Source organism: Prionailurus viverrinus, chromosome D2 (genome assembly GCF_022837055.1).
Source record: "Prionailurus viverrinus isolate Anna chromosome D2, UM_Priviv_1.0, whole genome shotgun sequence".
Lineage (NCBI taxonomy): Eukaryota > Metazoa > Chordata > Mammalia > Carnivora > Felidae > Prionailurus > Prionailurus viverrinus.
The window spans coordinates 79,171,269-79,185,420 of NC_062571.1; positions in this window are offsets into that span (position 1 = coordinate 79,171,269).

The window sequence follows — 14,152 nt, forward strand, 5'->3', positions numbered from 1 at the left end:
ATTTACAGAGCGGTTGCAGACAAAGAAGCAGTGTACTGCAGGAAAGTTTCAATGATTTGCCCAAGGTCACACTATTTATAAATAGAAAAAGCCAAACAAAACCAAAAACCGCCAATCCCAATGTAATCTGAGGTTAGATTCCCCAGGAAATGGTGTGGTGACTGAACAATGCAAATCGGTCTGATAAGGAGATGGAAACTCAATATGGGGTGGGGAAATTCACACAGGAAAACACGGAGCGACAAGGCTTAGCGGCGCCCACTGTCACCACCCTCAAATAACAGGTTTGGTGTGAAATGAGAATGCCACCAAAATTAACAATAAAATGTAATATTCATTGAACATTTGTTATGAGCAGGCACCAGTCTATGAGGTATCCATGCCTGAACTCATTTGAATATACATATATATTCAAATTAATATTAACAAAAGTTCTAGAAGGCATCTGCTTCCAAAACAAACCAGATTAACTGCCTTAATAATCTGATGTGATAGGCAGGTGGCATTAGAAATATCGGAGCCCCAGCACCGGGCACATCACGGGGTGCTGATCAGACTTAGTGCTGTGTTTATACTTTATGTTGAGGAGGTCTGAGTTGAGGAAAGAGGCTGGGGCTCCACGTAGTTATAGGGGGCACTCAGGAGGCTCACTGACCACCAGTAAGAAAGACCTGTAATTTTTTACAATTGTGCAACCACAGCCACCTGTACTGGTTGAATACCAGCACTCCTGGCAAGTGTCAATCCTGAATCACCTTCAGTTTTTCAGGAAACTTTAGCAGGTATCACCTTTACCTTGTGGTGGAATCTCCCATATGTTTCATAAAATGTGGAGAGTACCCCTCCCCAGCAACTATCTCTTCCTACCTGGAAATGTGATGTGTTCTTATCGGGAAGCATGCCTGCTGCATGCTTTTCTTGGGTTTGCAATTATCTGTACGAAACCCTGTCCTTTTCCACAAACTGAGGAGTTTAAGAGTGTTTTTGAGGACTTGGGCTGCCCTTCATATCATGAGACGATAATGTAGAGAGCTGTCTCTCTCTGAACTTCCCCTGTAGACCCCTTGCCCCAACTGGGACTCACCTGGGGTGGAGTTGTGTTCTTTGGAGAAGGCCAAACCCAATTGAGCATACATAAAAAGATCTTGTGAGTTACGATATGCAAACATGAAACCACCTTATCTTAAAACCTTAGTTGGCAAAGCATTTCCTACAGGTACTAGAACTCCATGGGGTAAGAGGGAGGGAGTTACAGTATATCTTATTTGGGATCTAACCCCAAGGAGAGTGTATTTTCATGATCTTTCAACTGTGTGCCTTGGAACAGAGTCCTGGGAAGAGACCTGAGTGGCCATCGTTGAAAAACTCAAAATGGCAGGCTGAGCACAACTTGGTTGTGCCACGCTTTGCCTGCTTTTTGTTCAAGAGTCCATTGGTTCTATAAATGGGAAATCAATTGCTAATATTTTTAATAGCGCTGTTCAAAACAAAAATGGCAGCCTGTGGAACTTTCCAGTGGCTGCTGGGTTCACCATGTACTGCTGCTCTGTATCTCCCACCCTTTCAGTCACAAGCAAGGCTGGAGGTTCTCATAGCTGTATGGCCTCAGCCACAAGCACCCATCGTGGTCCCCCCGAGGCAGCGACCACCACGACCGTCACCCTCGTCTCAGCTCCATCTCCTTGGTCGACTGTGGTCTTCTCAACAGCAGGCACTGTTGTGTCCATCGTCTTTGCTGTCCTGCATCCCACTGTGGGTGGACAATGGAGGCATCAGGCACTCTTTCAGCATGTCCGATGTGGTGTGAAGGAAGTGGACACATTTGTCCAGGGAGGTCCACTATTGGTGAAGCATGAAGGACAATAGAGGAGAGCATTGAGAGCAGCAATGTCAAGGGACACAAGTCGATGCTGAAGCAGTTGAGTGCACTCATGACCTAGATGATCCCAAGAAAGCCAAACACGTCTTGGGAGGAGGGATGAGGGGATGGGATGGCAGAAATGGGGATGAAGAATCTAGAACACAGTGGTGAGGAAGCACATGACTCAGAGCTCTCCGTTGGGCCTTTGACGGCTTTCTCTCTGGAACTGAGGATTTTGAGTTTGCGACCGTGCGTGCCGACTTTGCTGATGGAGAGAAAGACGTCAGCCTTGCCTGTGGTGGCTGAACATCCAGTTAGTGCCATAGGTTATGAGCTGGATTGTGTCTCCCCAAATTCACACGTTGACGTCCTAACCCCCTAGTACCTCAGAATGTGACCTTTCTTGGAGATAGGATCTTCATAGAGGTCATTGGGTTACAATAAGGTTATGAGGGCGGGTCCTAACCCAACATGAACAGTGTCCTTATGAAAAGGGGAAATTTGGGGACAGACAGGCACACAGGGAAAACACCAAGTGAGGCTGAAGGCAGAGATGGAAGTCGTGCTTCCATGGAATGGATTCTTCCTTGCAGTCTTCAGAAAAAAAACAACCTGCCAACAGCTTAATCTCAGACATCTGGCCTATAGAAGGGTGAGGCACTAGATGTCTGAAGTTTAAACCCCTCCATCACAGAAACCCTAACAAACTGATAACAGCGTGAAAATTCCAGAAGGAAGTGCCCAGGTAAAACCCACGTTCTAGAGGGAAACTGTTGATCTTGACAAACGAGCGTGCTTGTCTCTATCGACCTCTGTTAGATAGGCCCTCAGTGTCACATAAGAGCCTGCAGAAGGTGGGTTAAAAAGAATCTAAGAGTTGAGGAGGGAGCAGTTTGAGGGGGTGAAAGAGAACGCAAAGCTTGAGCAGCAATTGTCCCTCCCCTAGACTTACAGACCTGAAGTTGAACTAATCCCAGATATCAGAATAGAATGCTCACATGCCTTAAAGACAGAGTCCTCGCCCGTCTCGTGTGACTCTCCGGGAGCACAGAGACAGAGAACCTAAGAAGAAGCCTGACCTCCCTTCCCCCTTCCCACACTTCATTCTCTCACCGGCTCACCACCGGCCTGACAGTCCTTTCTCTGAGTCTCAGTCTCAAATGGACACAAGACAATTTGCTCTGCTTACTCACAGAGCCACTAGAAGAATCACGGTGACATGAACCAGAAACTGAGCGATAAACAAGAACCAGACAAATAGCCGGAGGTTCATGACCAGATGTCACTGTATTCTAGCAAATGCCATTTTCAAACTCACTTTGATACTTTTAGTCAATTTTCCTGCTTCCAACACTGCTCTTGATATTGATTTGTTTTTCCTACTCTTATTTTTATTTTCTCCCAGCTTCCTCACTCCATTTGTTTATTTGTTTGAATTTTATCTTTTTAGATTGTATGCATTTTTATAACTGCCTTGAACTCTTCTTCTGGAAGAAGGTGACACACACACGAATAAATACTAGCCCCAGCGCCTTCAGGTTAAAGATGTGTTCTCCGTGTCCAAATATGTTAGCCCTGACCAGTCTCTGGGGTGCATATTTTTAAAAATTTTTTAAATGTTTATTTTTGAAAGAGAGACACACAGAGCATGAGTGGAAGAGGGGTAGAGAGAGAGGGAGACACAGAATCCGAAGCAGGCTCCAGGCTCTGAGCTGTCAGCACAAAGCCGGTCGTGGGTCTTGAACTCATGAACCATGAGATCATGACCTGAGCCAAAGTTGGATGCTTAACCCAACTGAGCCACCCAGGTTCCCTTAGGCGCATATATTTTTTTTAATGTTTACTTATTTTTGAGAGAGAGAGAGAGCATGAGCAGGGGAGGAGCAGAGAGAAAGGGAGAGAGAGGATCTGAAGCAGGTTCTGCATTGTCAGCATAGAGCCGGACATTGGGCTCGAACTCACGAATCCTGAGATCATGAACTGAGCCAAAGTTGGACGCTTAACCAACTGAACCACCAGGTGCCCTGGGGTGCATATTGTCTTCCAGATGCAGGCTGCAGCTTGTGCTGATGCAGCCAAACAAATCCAAGATCGCTGGATGAAAATCTTGTCTACACCTCTAGCTAGTGCTGTGACCTTCCACAAACGCACTTCATTTTTAAAATAAGCCTTAACTGAGTCTTACTGATCCAGGCACCTTGGAGACAGTAACGAACAGGCGATCCGTAACATGGGTGATATACCGTGTCTACCCTCCCCCGTGGGCTGGGAAGGTTGAGTGGCATGCACATAAAACAAGGCTCAGCGTGAGGACGGAGGGAGCATTCAGCACATGTCAGCTGTTCCAGGTGAGCCCCTCAGGAGGCTCGGGCCTCCTCAGGCAACTGGAGACTCAGGAACCAAGAGGCTGGCCATTCCCGTAGGATTTCATCCATGATCTCTGCTTCTCCCTGGGTCTAACTTTCTGAAAGTTCGGTGATATTTGCAAGGTGGGCACAAACTTAGTGGGGTAAATGTGGCTTTGGTCTGAAATAGGAACCAATTGAACACCTATGAAACACAGGAAATCTCAATTTCTTCAACTGTCTGCATAATGCAACCTGGCTGCGTTTTATTCTAAGGAGAGAATTTATTGCTTTTGTACACGGTGAACACAACATAATAGGAGTTTCTGTTAATTCTTGCCACTTTTCAAGGAGCAACTCTTCCGCCGGTGACCCTTCCCCCTTCCCCACGTCAGTGATGAATGCACCCCGCTCCTTGGAGCCCCAGCCCCAGCCCTAGCCAAGACAGGTGGAGAAGACCCACGAGGCCCAGGGAGAAGCCAGAGTGAGATGGGGGGCGGAGGGGCAGTTGCCCAGGATCCAGTGCAGGGCAAAGGGTGGGGCAGGGGCCATTTGGAGACAACCTGCTGATCTGAGACAGACTTAGGCTTCAAACGCTTCCAAATGCATCTAGTTTAGCCAAATATAGGAAATGATGCCAGTTGCCAACAATAAAAGGTGAATGGAATAAACTATGGGGTATTCTCTGAATGAAATCTTACACAGCTATTCAGAATCATGTTTTCAAAACTAGAAATTTCTCATGGTACAATGGGAGGGTTTTTTTTTTAAGCAATATATGAAAGGATACCTCCATATATAGCGTGTGAACACAAAACTGGTGATGTTTGTTGTGTTTAATAAAAACAGCACAACAAAAGGCTTATTATACACCCTAAAAAGCTTTAGGGGTGAATATTCTAACACACTGACAATGTGTAGCTCAGTGGGGTGATTTTATTTTCTCCTGCAAGCTTTCAGGTACTTTACACACTTTTCCTTTAAAGAACATGTGTTAACCTTCTTTGTGCCAACAAATGAAAGTTATAACACACATACCAGCTTTTGACTGAATTCAACCCTGATTCAGTTCCACAACCTTCCACAAACTGCTGAACACAAGGTCCGGGTTTAGTCCTGGAGAAGTTCTCCAGTGTCATATACTTGAATGGCTTCCTGAATCAGGCAGGTGCAACATTGTTATCCCTCTTCTACAGAAGGAGCAACTAATAAGTGAGATTAAGGCACTGGCTCAAGGTCATATGGGTCATTAGTAGCAGAAGGGCAGATTAGAACTCAGATATTCTTATTGTGAGAATCCTATTATGTCAGTACTCCCCAAAGTTTATGAAACCTAGAATTTATATTCTCCCTGGGATAACGCAGTATCTAAAAGGAGCAAATTGGAAGGCTTTCATTATCTCATTTGAATTTGTCATTTTTGTGTATATCCTGGCGTTGTCAATATTGCAAAGAACACTGGAGCTCTGCCCTTCCAGGCCATGGAGGCCTCTTGGGGCCTTAGTCTTCCTTGCCCCATGTCATGTCCTGATCCGCGACCTGACCTGGCCCCATGGATGCCTGTAGAGCCCTGGCACCAGGGAGGTCCAGAATCGATCTGCCTGGATGCATGGTCTCCCCCCAGGCAGAGAAGGCCAATCATCTGCCCCATCCAGCTGTCCCTGATCACATGTTAGCTTCTCAACCAAGCCTCCCCTGACCATCCTGCTTTCATTGGCTCCCTCCTCTCCCCCAATGCTGCCTCTCCCTGCCCTGATTTATTGTTCCCCAAAGAGCTTACCCAATGACCCAACCTTAGTTCGTCAGCATCGTCCGTCTTACCCTAGAACCTGGGGCTCACAACACAGGGGGTGTTGTCTGTTTTGTTGGCTGATGGGGTCTGGTTACAGCTCAGTAGCTAGGTGCCCCGTAGGTATTTATTAGAAGGAAGAAGGAAAGGGGCAAAGAAGGGAAGGAGAAAGAAAGGGGAGGGGAAGAGGGAAAGAGGGGAGGTGGGGTAGGATCTTCCCCGTTTCCAACGCAGTAAATAGCCGCACGCCTCCCTGCTTACTTGAGGATGGCTGTCCTCTTAGAGCCACTTCCAGACACTGTGGAGAGCCTTGCCCTGGCCCTGAGGGTGTATTCTCCCCTCACTTCTCTGACCTGGTGCTTTTCCAGATTCATCAAGTTCTGAGGAACCAGGCCCACCCAGCATGTGACAGCACAGAGGCCACGTGGGCCTGCAGAGCCCCGGGCAGAGGGCCACTGCGGCCCCCCAGAGAGTTTCTGAAGGGAAGATTCCAGGCCCTCCACAGCGGCTTGGTTGCAACCAGATCGCAAGTGATCAGACGACTCATCACAGTATGTGAATACGCGGTGTGGCGGATCGCCACCTCTGGTAAACTTTTTAAAAATCGCCCCAACTCTGAGGTATAAATGACATACAACAGTGTGTAAGTGTAAGGTGTGCAATGTGATGATTTTATACACGTATGCATTATGAAATGATTACCACAATAAGTTCGTTAACACGTGCATCGCCTCGCACAGCTACCTTTTATGTGTCTGTGTGCGGTGAGGACGTTGAAGATCTCTTCTCCTAGCAACTCTCAAGTACGGTCCTGTGAGCTCTGGTCTCCATGCTGTATGTTGGATCCCCAGAACTGACTCTCCTTACAAGCGGGAGTTTCTCCTCACAAACTTTTTGCTTTGTCCAATTTATCCAAATCTCTCAATTCACGGTTGGAATGTCAAAAACTCAGGTCAGTTTGTTATTTGTAAATGCAATTGCTCAACGCTTATTGTAATACAGATAGTTCAGATCTCTTCCACATGTATCAGGTCAAGTAGTTTTATATCACCTGCATGGGTGGGGCGCTCGGTGGCTCCAGTTGGTCGAGCGTCCGACTTCGGCTCAGGTCCTGATCTCGCGGTTCGTGAGTTCGAGCCCCACGTTGGGCTCTGTGCTGACAGCTCGGAGCCTGGAGCCTGCTTCCGATTCTGTGTCTCCTCTTCTCTCTGCCCCTCCCCTGCTCATGCTCTGTCTCTCTCTGTCTCTCCGTAATAAATAAACGTTAAAAAAAATTTATATCAACTGCATGGGTAGGGAGGGCAATGGTTCTTAATAACAATTAGAAACAGCTACCGTTTGTGTGCTAGGCCTTCTACTGGTGTTCTCCATACACATTCTTGATTATTTACAACGACCCTGCGAGGTACATGTCGTTATTTCTATGTGAGAGAACAGAGGTGCAGAGAGCTGAACAGTAACGGCTGGGGTGGGGGGCATTGGGCTGCAATCAGACCTGGACTCTGGTGTCTCAGCCTCACTCCATTTCGCCAGCAGGATGGTTTCCAGGTGGAACGCCTATTTCACTTTACGATGAGACAATGTCATGAAGTACTCACCTACCGTCTCTCACACCCCTCACTTTGCCTTCTATGCAGGGCAGTGGCACTAGAAAGGAAAAACATGTTACTGACTTTTTCTTCGAGATGTAAGATAAGAAATATTTGGAGGAAGACCCATCGGGGTAAAAGCCCTCTGAAGTGTTAAGAGTACAGAAGTGAAAAAGGAGGTTGATGCTGATGGGTCCCTGATGCCCATGAGATGAGACTCCCCAGACAGTTTGGGAGATTTTAGGGTCTGAGAGAGTAGGGACTTCTGTCTCTCCCACCATCTGGAAACTTGGGTGGCAGGACCCGTGTTGAAGTTCTCCCACTGGGAAGACTCCTCTTGATAAGAGGAGAGAGAGCTCGTGGTTAGCCAAAGGCAAAGAGGGTTGAGGTGGCTCTGAAATGGTTCACATCCCTGTAGAAGTTAGAAGAGGGAGAGAGAACACAGTATGAGTGAAGGAGCTGGGTCGTGGTCATGGTCATGATGGGAGACTGGGGAAAACAGTGAGGACCCTACAACCTGGGACCAGATAGGACATGGACATCGTATTGACCACCACTGTGGAGGGACACAATAGATGCTGATATGGATAAAAGCCAACATCCAGGAACCAGGGATGCCCCACTGGAGGCCTGACCTGAGGTAGGTCTCCACGGACTTAGAAAGAGGGGAGGAAAAACGATAGACTTACTAAAAATAAACCTGAAATGACAGAGCTTATTTGAACTTAGTTTAACTAAATTCTATAGTTTACCTTAGATAGAATGGGGGTTCCAAAGAGAGGTGGGTTGTGGGAGAACAAACAGAGATTCACTTTTGGCCTGGGAAGTATTATACCAGCTCCGGTTACTATCATTTATGTAACACACACTCTCTCTCTACACCTCTGCTTTTCCCTGCCTTGCTAAATTTGACCAAATTTATTCTATGGTTTAATGGTATTGAGACTGTCAGAAAAACTCAGTCTCTGTTATGAGGACTTCTATTGAGAAAGAGTAATCTTGCTTGTAAAATGTACAAATTTCCTATATACACCTAATTTTATCAAATCCTCCCAATCGCCCTCTAAAGTAAGCAGGACAGATAGTATTATCTCACTTTTTAAGATGAGGGAAAGAAGGCTCAGTGAAGCTAGGTGCATTACCTGAAATCACAATGGAGGGAACAAGGCTCAGAGCAGAGAATTCTTTGTGATTATGGGGCAATTTGCTACCACAAGCCAATGATCTAAGTTGAGGAAAAGTATCCATTAGGGAAACAATCATTTGAAAAGCATCAGATGTCAGTGAGTCCTTCAAAGTCCAATTCAACAAATATTTAAATACAAGGCATCATCTAAGTATATTATAAGTAAGCAATGTTATCAATAGGACTATAAATGCTATAGAGAAGCCCTTCCCTCAAAGAGTTTACAAGCTAATGGAGAAATAAGACTAGAACTCCAATAGCTAAAAGCATGGCAGAATGTATTGAGTGTTATAAGAGGGGTACCACGCAGGTGCTGTAGGAATCAGAGAACATACTTGGGGAATAAGAAAAATAAGAGGGGAGGAGAGGCAGGTGTGGGCATTGAAGAATGAGTAGATGTCAGCAGCTTCTTCCTCTAGGAAGCGCTCACACTAAGGGAAATGATGCCTTTAGTGAAATCTAGGGCTCCTGGTGGCCTTTCTCTCCCCCTAAGGAGCTAGAGGGTCCCACCTGCCTAGCCAGGTACCAGCACACAATTTGTCCCTTCTCTCTGACGTCACCTTCCGACTACTCCATGGAAGGCTTCTAACAAGCACTCTTACCCTTTCCCAGTAGCAAATATTACACAAAATGCCAAAGCAAATGAGCTGTCCCCTGCTCTGAATGCCTGCCAAGCCCAGCCTGAATACAGCATCAGGTTGCACGGGCCCCGCCCCCACAGGGGACCCTGGAGAGCATATAAAGTGGGGAAACCCATGTATCCCTGTAGCTGGAAGTCTTCCCGCCATGGGCTGCTCAGGCCTCCTCCTTTGGCTGCTGCTCTCCCACGCGACTATTCTACATAAAGCAGGTACCACAGCTGACATCCCAGCACCATTTTGCTTATGCCTTGTTCCAAGCTTCAAAGGGAAAGATGAATGTTTGCACATAGTCCACCAGCTCACTCTTGGAAAGCTTAAGATTAAATCCAGACGAATAGAGTTTTTACTGTGTTTAATGCAACCCAACCACTGACGAGGTGTTGCTCGGATAATCACCGAATGCCTGATCATGATCAATTTAGGGGAGCTGGGTCAAATACTTTCCGTGAGACTTATTATCTGAGAACAAGGCATTAGCCAGTTTATTGCTCTTTCAAAACATGGCTCTGTTTTTAGGATTGTGGAGAGAGATGGCTAAAGAATGAACATTTGGCTGTAGGATAATTAAATAAGAGTTTTGAAAATGCTCTTTGGCTTAGATATCGATATTTAGCACTAGAGGTATTGACCCACTGACATGATTTCTTCACTGTTGCTGAACAGAGTTTGTAAAATGCACAGTAAGAGAATATCTTAGCCTGAAATATTTGGCATATCATACAATTATCTAGACTTGATTCATGAAGTCTTTTAATCTGAAAATCCATACCTTTCCATTAAAAAAGGTATCAGTTTGATAGTTTAGTCTTCATCTGTAGACCTTTTAAGGAAATCCTAATTTAATTTGAAACTAAACTAACTGAAATATCTACACAATTTCAATTATTTCTGTCATTATTTTGTCGCTTCAGAGAAAACTGGTAAAGTCTTTTGTTACATAGCTTTCCCACTTATACTGACAAATGAAAATTTGGAAATACTCTTAGCCAACAAATAGTCTGACTATAATTTTTATTAGCAATCAAGAAAAACTTAACTCACCAACCACAGAACAATGTTCAGTTATAAATTTATACTCAAACTCTTTCTTTCATTCTGTAATTGTATAGATATGTTTATGTCAGTTACTCAAACATATTAAACATATGCTTTATTAAAACATAGTAAGGTGTTAAGAAGGGTTTAAATGACTTCTTCAATCCTTTGGGTTCTGCCCCTTGTTTCTCATCTGTACGTCTGATGAGATATGAGCTTGGGAATATGGCTTTAGCTCCAGAAACGTCTGCATAAAGCTGGTCCTAACTCCACGCCTTCTGGCCATGTGGGCCTGGGCAAGTGTTTTCATCTCTGCATGCTGCTGTTTCCTTTCACATAACAAGGGATAATTCATTGGATTGTTGGGAGATTTAATGAAATCATGTTTGTACAGTGCTTGGAAGAGTACCTTAGGCATAGAAAATGCTCATTCAATGTCAACTGTTATTATACATGTTGTAAATTTCCAACTGTGTATTTTTAACTGAGAAGAAATGAAAATACAGTTATCAGATTCAGATTATAACATCTTATCATGATGTTTCCATTCCCCAAGAAACCAAGATATTTTTCAATACTTCAGTAGGAGTTTTCAAGTAATAGACTTAATATTTTTAACGTGTGTAACAGGGAAGTTCTCTTCTTCCAGCCTATCGATACTATGCAGATGGGTACTCTGGAGATTTATGAATTATACTGAATGTATGTAGGAAATTGATGCGGCTTTCTGAAACATAACATTTTGGAGATTTCCAAGGGAATTCAAAATTCAAATTTTGTCATGTTTGTTCCCATTGTGGCAGAGATGCTGCTGACTGGATGTTGAAAGCCACCAGTAGCAAATGGGTTTTAGGCGTGGTTGAAAGTGACCCCTAGAACAATCTGGAGGGAATCGTAATGAGCCCTGCCCCAGGCTCTATTTGAAGTGTACTGCTACTCTTGCAAAGTGAAAATGGCCTTATGAATTCACCTGTTTGGAATTAGGTTTTCAAAGGATTTGGGACAGATGTGAGGGGAGAAAATGAAGACAAACTTCAGTCTGGGATAAATGAGTTTCATGATTTCTGGGAAATGGGGGAAGGCGGAGCTTAGCGATTCTCCTAGGACTACACAGTGATAACTATTTGATAATACGTTGGAGACAGCATGTTCCTGATAACAAAGACCAACCTCAATTCTGGACTCACCCCCTCTTCTCATCACACTGAAAAACCGAGTCCCAGTGAAGAAAATCAGAGAAAATAAGGGCTATTTATCACATTGTTGATCCAGTTACACCAATATTCAACGCTCTTCTTCCTCTGCCTTATCCTGCTTTCCTTGAAAAATGTAAAATTACTGGCAAATCCCAGCACTATTTGCCCACCAAAGGCACACCGTGTAAGACCTAGGGACCTATTTTCTTTGCATAGTTCCTGGCCCAATAGAGGGCCCTTTATAAATAGTCTGAATCAGAGAGTGAAAAATCAAGGAGCAGGAATATCACACCATTGACTGATGAATGCTTACTGGATCCTCTCAAAATAAAGACAATAGGATTATAGGGTTATATCTCCTGATTGCTTAAATCTAAGGATATTTGAAAGGCTCAGTAGATCTTACAGACGTGATTTTCTTCTTTTTTTTTTTTAATACAATTTATTTTCAAATTGGCTAACATATAGCATATACAGTGTGCTCTTGGTTTTGGGGGTAGATTCCCGTGATTCATCACTTACATACAACACCCACTGCTCATCCCAACATGATTTTCAAATATCATTTATCACTGGGCCATTTTCTCCCTGACCCTTTGGCTCCTCCTTTTCTTTGCCCCCTTCTGCAATCCTCTTGTCTAGACTTCATACTGCCACCTCCCCTGTCCCCCGAGATGAGTGTGTTACCTCACAGTTTCTAGGGGAGTGTTTCTGAGCTTCCAGGAGTGTGTGGATTAGGGATACAGTCTGGCCCGTTGGCTTTGTTAGTCTCCTCATGCTGATTGCACAAGAGCCTTACAGACAATGAGGCCAGTGAGACCTCCTGGGAACGAGCACCCAGAAATGCGGCCACAGTTCAGTGAGGTCTCCTGGGCATCAGCAGGGATTTGGGGAACCTGCGGGCCACTGGAGCTCAGCTGATATTAGGGCAACTCACACGGAAAATGTGAGGACAAAGGACAGTTTGTTGACAACCAAAGAAAGGAAGACTATTGCTAAAACTGTGGTTGTTCCCTGGTGTTGAATTTATCTGATCAACACAATCCAAGTTCAATAGTTAAAATAGTCTCTGAAACCACATTCTGATCAAGTTACCATCCGTTCAGCTGTGGTGCTGGGCCTGCAGGCCGGACACCCCGACCACAACCTTCTCTCCTGCCCTCACACCTCAGCCCCTGCATCACATGGTCTTGCTCTGCCTTTCCCAGGCCCCCGAGCTCCAACCCCAGCACCATAGTGGGTGGGCGACCCGCGATGTCCCATCTCAGCAGAGCCCCACAGCCACCAGGGCTGCCCTGTTGTCTGGGGTCAGACCCTCAGCAGATATCACATCACCTGATGCTGCTCGCAGGTCTTACGGCTCTGAGGACCAGCCTCCCCTCCCCCACACACATGTGCTCACACACATGCTCTTTCTCTCACACACACTCTTGTGCACACACTCTCACACATACTGATACACACTCACACACTCGCACACTCTTGTGCACAAAGTCTCTCACACATACTTACAAACCCACCCTCATGCACACAACTTTTACACAAACACACATACTCTCTAGCACAAACTCACACACATGCACACAAAGCCTCACACACACACAAATGCACTCTCGCACATATACACACTCAACACCCTCTTATGCACACAGACTCACGTACACTCACACACAAACACTCTCACACACACACACTCTCATACACATGAGCTCTCTCACACAGTCATGCACACTGATACACACATGTGCACCCACAACCTCTCACTCTCAGGACCAGCCTATTCCCCCACTCTTCCTTCCTTGTTTCCAGCCCAAAGGACACCTGTCCACTCACATGCCCTGTCCCCAAGTGCCCTGCCCCCGCTCACAAAGGCATCCACTATGTCCCTACTCTAGTGTTAAGTCTTCCTGTCATTGGGGCTCCTTATGTCACCCATACTCCCCTATACACTTGGGCAATTCTGATGGAACCAGCTGGGAGACCAACCTTGAGAAACATCATCCAACATTTTATTTCCCCCCTTCTGTGTGCCTGGAGCTGCCATCACAGGCCAAGCACACGGCATCTTTTGGCTTCTTCCCTGCAGTCGTCTGCACCCCAGTTCCCTCCCTCCCTTCAATTTGCACTCATTTCCAGCTCTGCCTGTGCTGGGCTGTCTGTCATGTCCCTTCTCTGAGCAAGAACCCCAAATGGCACCTCCACTGTCACGTGAAAAGCCTAGGCCTCTCTTCCTAGCATCCCTAAAAAAAAAACCTTTCCTGTCAATTCATCTTTATAACTCTTCCTCCAGCACAGAGCTGCTGTTGTAGTCCAGATGGCCCCCTTACCGAGGCCTCCAAGAAACGGGCTCATTCCTATTTATTTATCCATTTCCTCTAAATGTAGCCCACCCATTCTTCAAGGCCTATCTGATACCCACAGCATTAATTCATTTTTCCTGTCATTTACTGAGTGCCCAGCAGATTCCAGGCACCGTGCAGGGAACATTGTCCCTTCCATTCAGATCTTTC